At 40.4% G+C, this 13,157-nt stretch overlaps 1 pseudogene; it reads left to right on the forward strand.

The window, feature by feature from the left end:
* Positions 1-3,779: 3,779 nt before the first annotated feature.
* On the forward strand, positions 3,780-12,844 carry LOC118931075 (NAD-dependent protein deacylase sirtuin-5, mitochondrial-like; annotated as a pseudogene).
* The last annotated feature ends 313 nt before the right edge of the window (positions 12,845-13,157 follow it).

A 13,157-nucleotide genomic window follows, 5' to 3' on the forward strand; every position in this document is an offset into this window, starting at 1 on the left:
GAAATGTCCCAGTTCAAATCTACTCCCAGATACGTCTCCTCCCGCCCCCAAGAAGAGGGAGCACAGCAAACTGTGTCATGTTTCTGTTTAAAATTTTGTTAATCTGACTTTCAATTATTTCTTAAAGTTTTCCTCTGGTAAACATACCGAATAAATGCATGCAATTCACTTCAGGGACCAGGGCAGTTCTGCATTAGAAACAGGCCAACCCTGTGAGTGATTACAGTTTCTTAGAGGAGCATTCCATGCAAACTGGACTTAATGCAAGATCTGACTTCAAAGGGCAAAAGTGATGGTTAAGTAGAGAAAAATTATTCCCTTATGATTAAAAAGAAAATGGTGTATTTTGCGCAGACGGGCAGCACCGTTCTGATGCAAGAACTTTCCTCTCCCGTTCTGTTTCTGCCCATCATGAGGGAGCAGGGGAAGAGAAAGAGAAGAACAAATCATGCTCTTCAAATTCCCTCTCCCTAGGGAAGCTCTAGGCCAGTGCTGCCAGTCTTCACACTGTTAGTGACTGTTAATGAGACAGAGACCTTGCCAGGGAACGTAAATCCTTCCTATCACTACGCATGCTTCTTGGTGAAATTCACAATGAGACTTCCCTGATGAAGGAAGCAGTGTGTTGATTTAAATTCTGCTGTGAGCTTCTTGTCTCATTTGGACTGGCACTTGGGGTATAGCACTGTTGTGGTTAGAATAGGAAAACAGCTGGGCTGAGTCTTCAAGAAGCCACTGAATAAGCTCTGGTGGCAAACAGCACCGCACACTCAAGGCAGCCCAAGAAAAGCATTTGTTTTAGGAATACAAACATGGAACCTCATGGAAGTCCAAGTGCTGAGCTCAGAGAGCTGAAATGATAAAGGTAGTGCCAGAGGCCAGTTGCAGATCCAACATGCTGTGGTGGAGTCAGCAGCAATAACACCATATGAATTTATTATTTGACTAATTTTGAGCTATAAAGGTAACTTTCCTACAGTAAAGACCTACATACTTACACTGTTCAGTTAACAGGTTTTGGAGACATTTCACTCTTTTGCTTGTACTTAAAGCTGCTGTTCCCTCCTGACTGGGCATAGCATCTGGCATTTAGTGAATTGAATCTGAAGACAGGATTTGAGGTCACTCTTCTCTCAATGAATCACATCAAAGGCAAAGGAAACCTGGATTTATTAAAGCCTTGAATGGGGATTTTGGGAAATATAAAGGTTTAAGCAATGTATTGGCAAATTCCTTTGCAATCATTGGCAGTAATTCAAAAAAATATTTGATGAAGGCGTAGATCACAGTGCCAGTTCCTATGGACAAGAGAAAGATAAATAGTAAAGTATTTAAAATCGACACAAGTTAGTTGTCTCAGGGACAGATCTACCTTGCAGATGTGCTTTATTGGGCCTGCATGTTGTTTTTGCACATACACATAAACATACACACACATGTAGAGACATATGTAAATGTATATATATACACATATGTAAATATGTATTTGAATTAACCCATATGGTATTGTTAACCCATATGTATTGGTTTTCTGTGGCTGCTATAACAAATTGCCACAGATTTCATGGCTTAAAACAACACAAATCTATTCTTTTACAGTTCTGGAGGCCAGAAGTCTAAAACCAGTGTCAGTGGGCTGAAATCGAGATGTCAGAAAGGTTGTGCTCCCTCCAGAGTCCCTGGGGGATGACTTGTCCCACGAGCATCCCAGCTTGTGGTGGCTGCCAGCCCTCCATGGCTTATGGCTGTATCACTCCAATCCCTGGTCACATTGCCCCCTCCTCTTCTGTGTGAAATCACCCTCTCCTCACTCTCATAAGGACATTAGTGATTGAATTTAGGGCCACCCAGATAATCCAGGATAATCTCCTATTTCAAGATCCTTAACTTAATCACATTTGCAAAAATGCTTTTTCCATATAAGGTAGAATTCACGGGTCCTTGGCATATCTTGAGGTCTCCTTTACTCAGTATATCGCACCATATGAATTTATTATTTGACTGATTTTGAGCTATAAAAGTAACTTTCATACAGTAAAACCTAATAGTTGCCTATAAATAAATAAAAAGACTTCACATACATACAGATCTCTGTATTCTTTTGACAGATGGGATTATCTGTTTATGCTGAGACCAAATCCTGAATAGGAACATACCTGGATGCCAGTGGCACCTGCTCCTGCTGATGACTCACCTATGGTCTCCAGCTCACTGTTATACAGTACTTACTTGGACCTTAAATAGATACAAGTTTGTAACTTCTGGTTTTAAATCTAGGCAGAGCTGTAACATCCACACACACACACCTCATACAAAGGACCGAAGATATATGTGAGGGGGTTCCAATGGGTAAGTCAGACAGATTTTGGGGTGAGGTGCAGGTGACGGAATTCTAAGTAGGCAAACAAAGCTTGGAGTTTGGGAAGTGTTGGGTGCTCAGTCACCTGAGGGCACCTAAATGTTTCCTCCTAAAATCCCAAAGGCAAGACTTCTCTTACATGATGTGGCTGAACTCAGACCTGGAATCATGGAAAGCTAAGAAAGTCTCAGAAATGCTACCTGCGATCTTTTACCCCATTAACCTTCTAGTAGAATCAACTGACAGGGGAGTTGGCCCATTCTACAAAGTCCTGGAAGGCACACCACATTGGTCCTTACAGCAACTTGCAGGTGCAAGTGATAATGCAAACACAAAATGAGAACTACTGATACTCACTGATGATAAAAAGTCTACATTGATGATATATAGCCTAAATTGCTTTCATCATGCTTCCTAAAATGCTTTGTGAGGAGGTCTTCTTAGTAAGTTTCTTTTTGTGACACCCATATCGTAATGATGATAAATTCGATTATTTTTTTAAATTATGAATTGTATCTTACTGAAAATCTGAAGAGGTATTTCACTATGAAGAGGTAATATATCTGAAATATATACAGATTGAGTTGATACTAAAAAGTGATATTAGCTGAGGTCAGGTTGACATTTTTGTAGCTTTTTTATTGAGTCGAAGGGAGGAGGTAGGAGCAGAAATGTGTGGTTTGTACCCCAGGTGAACTGGTATCTTTGAGAAAAGTAGTATTGTGTAAATCCCTTCTTTTTTTCCTCCTCTCTCCTCCCTCATTCCTCCGATGCTTTTTCTGTTCTCATGCCTGAAACAGCTCTATTCCAAGATTTTTTTGTGTGGGTGGAGGAAGATGAGGAGACGAAGGCTTGATGTTTTGAAGTAAACTCTACTGATTCAAGTTTGAGTCGTCAAAGCTCTGATGAGACAAAGTAAACATCTCTTCCACTCAGTATCCTGGGCAGGAAACTCAGCAGCTAAATGTCCTGGCTAAGATTTAGTTCACTGTATTTTCTTGAAAACTATAACGTAGATGATGAGAGTCAAATTTTTACATTCTTCTCTGGGGAACAATAAGTAAAGAGCTAAAATATACAGTTCCTCAGCATCTTGATCATGAAGACACATAGTTTTGCCTCTGCCTTCTCTATCACATCAATTATCTTTTAATTTTGTATGAACTCAGGAAATATTTTATGAGTATCTCTACATGCTTTGCACTGTATGAAGTGATGGGAATATTTCAGTGAAAAGAATAAACAAAAATCCCTGAAACTTTGAGATTACATTCTAGTGGGAAGAGCGATTAACAGTAAACTCCATAAATCAGGGCATGATCTCCTTCAGTAGAAGCTAAGATGTTGTGGGAACTAAATGGAGGATAATGAGGAGTTAGGGTCCTGGGAAATGGGTGGCAATTTCAAATGGGGTGGCAAGATGGACTTCACTAGAGGGAATCTCACAGAGGGGGCTAACCCTCCCTCTCCACGGCCTCCATGCCCTGCAGTCCCCGCAGCCCACCCCAGCACCAGGGCCACTGCCATGGTTGCTACCTCCTGTAGCACCTCTCTACAACTAGTATTACAAAGAAAGCCTGATGTGACTTCTCCAGGTTGTGTCCAGCAATTACCTTTCCACTTCTGTTGTGGATTGAAATCTCCAGCCTCAGCACAAACCAAGATTTGCCTAACAATGGCTCTACCAAGTTCAAATAGGGCCAATTTTCCAGAAGCTTTTTTCTTTTTTTAGATAATTATTTTTTATTGAAGGGTAGTTGACACACAGTATTACATTACATTAGTTTCAGGTGTACAACATAGTGATTCAACATTTATATACATGATAATTCTAGGTATCAGCTATCACCATACCAAGTTGTTACAATATTTTGACTGTATTCCTTATGCTATACATTACATCCCGGTTACTTATTTATTTTACCATTGGAAGTGTGTACTTTTTTTTGTTTGTGAGGGCATCTCTCATATTTATTGATCAAATGGTTGTTAACAACAATAAAATTCTGTATAGGGGAGTCAATGCTCAACGCACAATCATTAATCCACCCCAAGCCTAATTTTCGTCAGTCTCCAATCTTCTGAGGCATAACAAACAAGTTCTTACATGGAGAACAAATTCTTACATAGTGAATAAGTTACATAGTGAACAGTAAAAGGGCAGTCATCACAGAAACTTTCGGTTTTGCTCATGCATTATGAACTATAAACAGTTCAAATATGAATACTCATTTGATTTTTATACTTGATTCATATGTGGATACCACATTTCTCTCTTTATTATTATTATTTTTAATAAAATGCTGAAGTGGTAGGTAGATACAAGATAAAGGTAGAAAACATAGTTTAGTGTTGTAAGAGAGCAAATGTAGATGATCAGGTGTGTGCCTGTAGACTATGTGTTAATCCAAGCTAGACCAGGGCAATAAAACATCCACGTATGCAGAAGATTTCTCTCAGAACACGGGGGGTTGAGGTTCTAAGCCTCACCTCTGTTGATCCCCAATTTCTCACCTGATGACCCCCCTGCGACTGTGCCTGTCTTAGGTTGTTCCTCCCTTGAGGAATCTTACCCGTCTCTGGCTAACCAGTCATCTTCCGGGGCCATACAGGGACATGTAAAGTTGGTAAGTGAGAGAGAAGCATTATTGTTTGAAATGGTTAGCTTTTTATTTCTTTGCATATTTATGCCCTGTAGCTTCTATGCCCAGCATTTGTCTTGAGGTGTCTTTACCACTTGGAAGAATTATGATACTCGGTAAATTTGATATGAGGCACGAATTCTATTTAAGGATTGTAATTAGGAAGGAAGAAGAAAAGCTATAGAAGTAGCAGGCGGAAGAAAACATGGGAAGATTGATTATTTCTTTGACATATCTTCTTGTAGAGTAACTTCAGCATGTATAGGTTTTAAGCTACTACTTAAATTGCGCACACACATTAACATAATAGGAGTATAGTTACGTAACCAAAGCATACCTGTAATTACCAGCCATCTCCAGTGAAACCAAGAAAACCAGTTAGGCACCTTAGGCATTTGTGAAAACTTATCTATGATATGGTGGATATTGTCCAACTGAACTTGAACAGTCTGAGAGAAATCAGACAAATTAAAACAACCCATTCCTGGGGAATGTTCACATCCCTTATGTTCTTTTAACAGTAAATAGTCTGTAGTTGTAAGATTTTGGAGCTCTCCAATTTGCACTTCTCCTAATTCTTGGTTGAGTTCCAACAGTATAGATCCAGTCAAATTTGTTGTTTTACTGTATGCACAGGCCAGCTTAGATATCTCCTTTTTCATTTCCATGGCAAGTCCAGGAACTGGTGGGATGAGTGCATCTACAGCTGTAGCAGTGCGTGGATCTTTGTTGGGGTTTTTTGATGATCATCTTCTGGCATGAGTCTTCCAGGGAGTGCTGATGTTGGAAGTTCTTTTTCATATCGTATCTTAGTTCATTTTCGGGGTAGCCCAATTAGGCTTTGATCTTCTGTATAAACACAAACAGACCCTTTGCCTACACTTTTATATGCCCTTTATACCCTTGTGTAGAACTCATTGGAGGTTACCACACAGGAACTGCCTTTTTTTTTTTGGTATCACTAATCTACACTTATATGACGAATATTATGTTTACTAGGCTCTCCCCTATACCAGGTCCCCCCTATAAAACCCTTTACAGTCACTGTCCATCAGCACAGCAAAATGTTGTAGAATCACTACTTGCCTTCTCTGTGTTGTACAGCCCTCCCTTTTCTCCTACCCCCCCATACATGCTAATCTTAATACCCTCCTACTTCTCCCCCCGTTATCCCTCCCTCCCACCCATCCTCCCCAGTCCCTTTCCCTTTGGTACCTGTTAGTCCATTCTTGAGTTCTGTGATTCTGCTACTGTTTTGTTCCTTCAGTTTTTCCTCTGTTCTTATATTCCACAGATAAGTGAAATCATTTGGTATTTCTCTTTCTCCGCTTGGCTTGTTTCACTGAGCATAATACCCTCCAGCTCCATCCATGTTGCTGCAAATGGTTGGATTTTCCCTTTTCTTATGGCTGTGTAATATTCCATTGTGTATATGTACCACATCTTCTTTATCCATTCATCTATCGATGGACATTTAGGTTGCTTCCAATTCTTGGCTATTGTAAATAGTGCTGCGATAAACATAGGGGTGCACTGATCTTTCTCATACTTGATTGCTGCATTCTTAGGGTAAATTCCTAGGAGTGCAATTCCTGGGTCAAATGGTAAGTCTGTTTTGAGCATTTTGATGTACGTCCATACTGCTTTCCACAATGGTTGAACTAAATTACATTCCCACCAGCAGTGTAGGAGGGTTCCCCTTTCTCCAAAGCCTCACCAACATTTGTTGTTGTTTGTCTTTTGGATGGCAGCCATCCTTACTGGTGTGAGGTGATACCTCATTGTAGTTTTAATTTGCATTTCTCTGATAATTAGTGATGTGGAGCATCTTTTCCTGTGTCTGTTGGCCATCTGTATTTATTTTTTGGAGAACTGTCTGTGCAGTTCCCCTGCCCATTTCTTAATTGGGTTATTTGTTTTTTGTTTGTTGAGGCGTGTGAGCTTTTTATATATTCTGAGCATCAAGCCTTTATCGGATGTTTCATTTTCAAATATATTCTCCCATACTGTAGGGTTCCTTTTTGTTCTATTGATGGTGTCTTTTGCTGTACAGAAGCTTTTCAGCTTAATATAGTCCCACTTATTCATTTTTGCTGTTGTTTTCCTTGCCTGGGGAGATATGTTCAAGAAGAGGTCACTCATGTTTATGTCTAAGAGGTTTTCGCCTATGTTTTCTTCCAAGAGTTTAATGGTTTCATGGCTTACATTCAGGTCTTTGATCCATTTTGAGTTAATTTTTGTATATGGGGTTAGACAATGGTCCAGTTTCATTCTCCTACATGTAGCTATCCAGTTTTGCCAGCACCACCTGTTGAAGAGACTGTCATTTCGCCATTGTATGTCCATGGCCCCTTTATCAAATATTAATTGACCATATATGTCTGGGTTAATGTCTGAATTCTCTAGTCTGTTCCATTGGTCTGTGGCTCTGCTCTTGTGCCAGTACCAAATTGTCTTGATTACTATGGCTTTATAGTAGAGCTTGAAGTTGGGGAGTGAGATCCCCCCTACTTTATTCTTCTTTCTCAGGATTGCTTTGGCTATTCGGGGTCTTTGGTGTTTCCATATGAATTTTTGAATTATTTGTTCCAGTTCATTGAAGAATGTTGCTGGTAGTTTCATAGGGATTGCATCAAATCTGTATATTGCTTTGGGCAGGATGGCCATTTTGACTATTTTAATTCTTCCTAGCCACGAGCATGGGATGAGTTTCCATCTGTTAGTGTCCCCTTTAATTTCTCTTAAGAGTGACTTGTAGTTTTCAGAGTATAAGTCTTTCACTTTTTTGGTTAGGTTTATTTCTAGGTATTTTATTTTTTTTGATGCAATTGTGAATGGAGTTGTTTTCCTGATTTCTCTTTCTGTTGGTTCATTGCTAGTGTATAGGAAAGCCACAGATTTCTGTGTGTTGATTTTGTATCCTGCAACTTTGCTGTATTCCAATATCAGTTCTAGTATTTTTGGGGTGGAGTCTTTAGGGTTTTTTATGTACAGTATCATGTCATCTGCAAATAGTGACAGTTTAACTTCTTCTTTACCAATCTGGATTCCTTGTATTTCTTTGTTTTGTCTGATTGCCGTGGCTAGGACCTCCAGTACTATGGTAAATAACAGTGGAGAGAGTGGGAATCCCTGAGTAGTTCCCGATCTCAGAGGACATGCTTTCAGCTTCTCGCTGTTCAATATAATGTTGGCTGTGGGTTTATCATAGATGGCCTTTATTATGTTAAGGTACTTGCCCTCTATTCCCATTTTGCTGAGAGTTTTTATCATGAATGGATGTTGAACTTTGTCAAATGCTTTTTCAGCATCTATGGAGATGATCATGTGGTTTTTGTCTTTCTTTTTTGTTGATGTGGTGGATGATGTTGATGGACTTTCGAATGTTGTACCATCCTTGCATCCCTGGGATGAATCCCACTTGGTCATGGTGTATGATCCTTTTGATGTATTTTTGAATTCGGTTTGCTAATATTTTGTTGAGTATTTTTGCATCTACATTCATCAGGGATATTGGTCTGTAATTTTCTTTTTTGGTGGGGTCTTTGCCTGGTTTTGGTATTAGGGTGATGTTAGCTTCATAGAATGAGTTTGGGAGTATCCCCTCCTCCTCTATTTTTTGGAAAACTCTAAGGAGAATGGGTATTATGTCTTCCCTGTATGTCTGATAAAATTCCGAGGTAAATCCATCTGACCCGGGGGTTTTGTTCTTTGGTAGGTTTTTGATTACCGCTTCAATTTTGTTGCTGGTAATTGGTCTGTTTAGATTTTCTGTTTCTTTCTGGGTCAGTCTTGGCAGGTTGTATTTTTCTAGGAAGTTGTCCATTTATCCTAGGTTTCCCAGCTTGTTTGCATATAGGTTTTCATAGTATTCTCTAATAATTCTTTGTATTTCTGTGGGGTCCGTCATGATTTTTCCTTTCTCGTTTCTGATACTGTTGATTTGTGTTGACTCTCTTTTCTTCTTAATAAGTCTGGCTAGAGGCTTATCTATTTTGTTTATTTTCTCGAAGAACCAGCTCTTGGTTTCATTGATTTTTGCTATTGTTTTATTCTTCTCAATTTTACTTATTTCTTCTCTGATCTTTATTATGTCCCTCCTTCTGCTGACCTTAGGCCTCATTTGTTCTTCTTTTTCCAATTTCGATAATTGTGGCATTAGACCATTCATTTGGGTTTGTTCTTCCTTTTTTAAATATGCTTGGATTGCTATATACTTTCCTCTTAAGACTGCTTTTGCTGTGTCCCACAGAAGTTGGGGCTTAGTTTTGTTGTTGTCATTTGTTTCCATATATTGCTGGATCTCCATTTTGATTTGGTCATTGATCCATTGATTATTTAGGAGCGTGTTGTTAAGCCTCCATGTGTTTGTGAGCCTCTTTGCTTTCTTTGTACAGTTTATTTCTAGTTTTATGCCTTTGTGGTCTGAAAAGTTGGTTGGTATGATTTCAATCTTTTGGAATTTACTGAGGCTCTTTTTGTGGCCTAGTATGTGGTCTATTCTGGCGAATGTTCCATGTGCACTTGAGAAGAATGTATATCCTGTTGCTTTTGGATGTAGAGTTCTTTAGATGTCTATTAGGTCCATCTGCTCTACTGTGTTGTTCAGTGCTTCTGTGTCCTTACTTATTTTCTGCCCAGTGGATCTATCCTTTGGGGTGAGTGGTGTGTTGAAGTCTCCTAGAATGAATCCATTGCAGTCTATTTCCCCCTTTAGTTCTGTTAGTATTTGTTTCACATATGCTGGTGCTCCTGTGTTGGGTGCATATATATTTAGAATGGTTATATCCTCTTGTTGGACTGAGCCCTTTATCATTATGTAGTGTCCTTCTTTATCTCTTGTTACTTTCTTTGTTTTGAAGTCTATTTTGTCTGATATTAGTACTGCAACCCCTGCTTTCTTCTCGCTGTTGTTTGCTTGAAATATGTTTTTCCATCCCTTGACTTTTAGTCTGTACATGTCTTTGGGTTTGAGGTGAGTTTCTTGTAAGCAGCATATAGATGGTCTTGCTTTTTTATCCTTTCTTTTACTCTGTGTCTTTTGATTGGTGCATTCATCCCATTAACATTTAGGGTGACTATTGAAAGATATGTACTTATTGCCATTGCAGGCTTTAAATCCGTGGTTACCAAAGGTTCAAGGTTATCCTCTTTAGTATCTTACTGCCTAACTTAGCTCGCTTATTGAGCTGTTATGTACACTGTCTGGAGATTCTTTTCTTCTCTCCCTTCTTATTCCTCCTCCTCAATTCTTTATATGTTGGGTGTTTTGTGCTCTGCTCTTTCTAGGAGTTCTCCCATCTAGAGTAGTCCCTGTAAGATGTCCTGTAGAGGTGGTTTGTGGGAAGCAAATTCCCTCAGTTTTTGTTTGTCTGGTAATTGTTTAATCCCACCATCATATTTGAATGATAGTTGTGCTGGATACAGTATCCTTGGTTCAAGGCCCTTCTGTTTCATTGTATTAAATATATCATGTCATTCTCTTCTGGCCTGTAGGGTTTCTGTCGAGAAGTCTGATGTTAGCCTGATGGGTTTTCCTTTATAGGTGACCTTTTTCTCTCTAGCTGCCTTTAAAACTCTTTCCTTGTCCTTCATCTTTGCCATTTTAATTATTATGTGTCTTGGTGTTATCCTCCTTGGATCCTTTCTGTTGGGGGTTCTGTGTATTTCCATGGTCTGTTTGATTATTTCCTCCCCCAGTTTGGGGAACTTTTCAGCAATTATTTCTTCCAAGATACTTTCCATCCCTTTTCCTCTCTATTCTTCTTCTGGTACCCCTATAATATGGATATTGTTCCTTTTGGATTGGTCACACAGTTCTCTTAATATTGTTTCATTCCTGTAGATCCTTTTATCTCTCTCTAAGTCAGCTTCTATGCGTTCCTGTTCTCTGGTTTCTATTCCATCAATGGCCTCTTGCATCTTATCCATTCTGCTTATAAACCCTTCCAGAGTTTGTTTCATTTCTGCGATCTCCTTTCTGGCATCTGTGATCTCCCTCCGGACTTCATCCCATATCTCTTGCGTATTTCTCTGCATCTCTGTCAGCATGTTTATGATTCTTATTTTGAATTCTTTGTCAGGAAGACTGGTTAGGTCTGTCTCCTTCTCTGGTGTTGTCTCTGTGATCTTTGTCTGCCTGTAGCTTTGCCTTTTCATGGTGATAGGAATAGTCTGCAGAGCTGGGACGAGCGACGGCTGGAAGAACTTCCCTTCTTGTTGGTTTGTGGCCCTCCTCTCCTGGGAGAACAGCGACCTCTAGTGGCTTGTGCTGGGCAGCTGCGCACAGACAGGTTTTCTGCTTCCTGCCCGGCTGCTATGGAGTTTATCTCTGCTTTTGCTGTGGGCGTGGCCTGGCTCGGGCTGCTCCTCCAAAATGGTGGAGTCCCGTTGGAGGGGGAGCGGCTGGGAGGCTATTTATCTCCATAAGGGCCTCCCTGCTCCCTGCAGCCCAGGGGTTAGGGTGCCCAGAGATCCCCAGATTCCCTACCTCTGGATTAAGTGTCCCGCCCTGTCCCTTTAAGACTTCCAAAAAGCACCCGCCAAAACAAAACAATGACCCCCAAAAAAAAATAAAAAATAAAAAAAAATTTTAAATTAAAAAAAAAATTTTTTTTTTAATTAAAAAAAAAAAAAAAAGGTAGCCACTCGTTTTTCTTTATTCTCCAGCACCAGCCTCAGGCATCTGCTCACCGGTCTTGCTGCTCTGTTTCCCTAGTATTGGGGTCCCTATCCCTTTAAAACTTCCAAAAAGTGCTCGCCAAAACAAAACAGCAAAAAAAAAAAAAAATTGGTCGCTCACTTTTCTTATGTCTTCCAGCACCTGGCCTCCGGTGCCCGCTCACTGTTCTTGTTGCTCTGTTTTCGTAGTATCCAGGGCCCCCTGCGCACGCACTGTGTCTGCTCTCTGGCCCAGATGGCTGGAGCTGGGTGTTCGGCAGTCCTGGGCTCAATCTCCCTCCCGCTCTGCCTATTCTTCTCCCGCCGGGAGTTGGGGGGATGGGTGCTCGGCTCCCACCAGGCCGGGGCTTGTATCTTACCCCCTTCGCGTGGCACTGGGTTCTCTCAGGTGCGGATGTGGTTCTGGATATTGTCCTGTGTCCTCTGGTCTTTATTCTAGGAAGAGTTGTCTTTGTTATATTTTCATAGATATATGTGGTTTTGGGAGGAGATTTTCACTGCTCTACTCATGCCGCCATCTTCTGATCCCTCCTCCAGAAGCTTTTTTGAAAAAGGAAAGCATATAGTCATCATTTCAGGAGCTGGTATTAGTGCTGAAAGTGGAGTTTTGACTTTCAGAGGAGTGGTAGGTTACTAGAGAAGGTAGCAGTCCCAGGACCTGGCCAATCCATAGGCCTCTGCCCAAAACCCATCCCAGGTGTGAGTGTTGTACCATACCCGTGGGAGGTCATGCAGTGAAAATTGCTGAATCCTGGGGACCTCATCATTACCAAGTGTGAGCCCTGGCTGGACAAGCAGGGCCAACAAGTCATGGTCATCACCCAAAACATCGATGAGCTGCTCTGCAAGGCTGGCACCAGGAACTTTCTAGAAATCCATGGAAGTTTATTTAAAATTCAATATACTTCTTGTGGAGTTGTAACTGAGAATTACAAGAGTACAATTTACCAGCTCTATCTGGAGAAGGTTCTCCAGAACCTGAAACTCAAGGTGCTAGAATCCCAGTAGAGGAATTTCTCTGGTGTAATGAGGCAGGGTGTGGGGCCTGCTGAGACCACATGCAGTGTGGTTTGGAGGAAACCTGGACTCTGCCATCTTGGAGAAGGTTGACAGAGAGCTATCTTGGAGAAGGAGGAGATTATACTATATGTATGAATGCTAGGATACAAATAGAGGAGAAACAATATTCTAGATGGTGAGCTAAATATTAGAAAATCTAAAAAAATCCTCTGATTTCCTGGCTGGAATCCAATCTGTTTATAAATGATAGGGTCTTAGAAGGAACATGTAAAAGTATTTAGAGGGAGAAGTGAGAAAACTATAAGTTGATTCATGTTACTTGGTTTGAACATAAACATAAAATACTCTGATGTGTTTGGGTGAGAAAATATTTTGTGAATAGATTGTTTAAAAAGTGTACTCATCCCTATTGTGGTTGTGCTATTTGGGCAAAGATAGAATGCAGAGTAAAACCT

The sequence above is a fragment of the Manis pentadactyla genome, chromosome 3 (genome assembly GCF_030020395.1).
Source record: "Manis pentadactyla isolate mManPen7 chromosome 3, mManPen7.hap1, whole genome shotgun sequence".
Lineage (NCBI taxonomy): Eukaryota > Metazoa > Chordata > Mammalia > Pholidota > Manidae > Manis > Manis pentadactyla.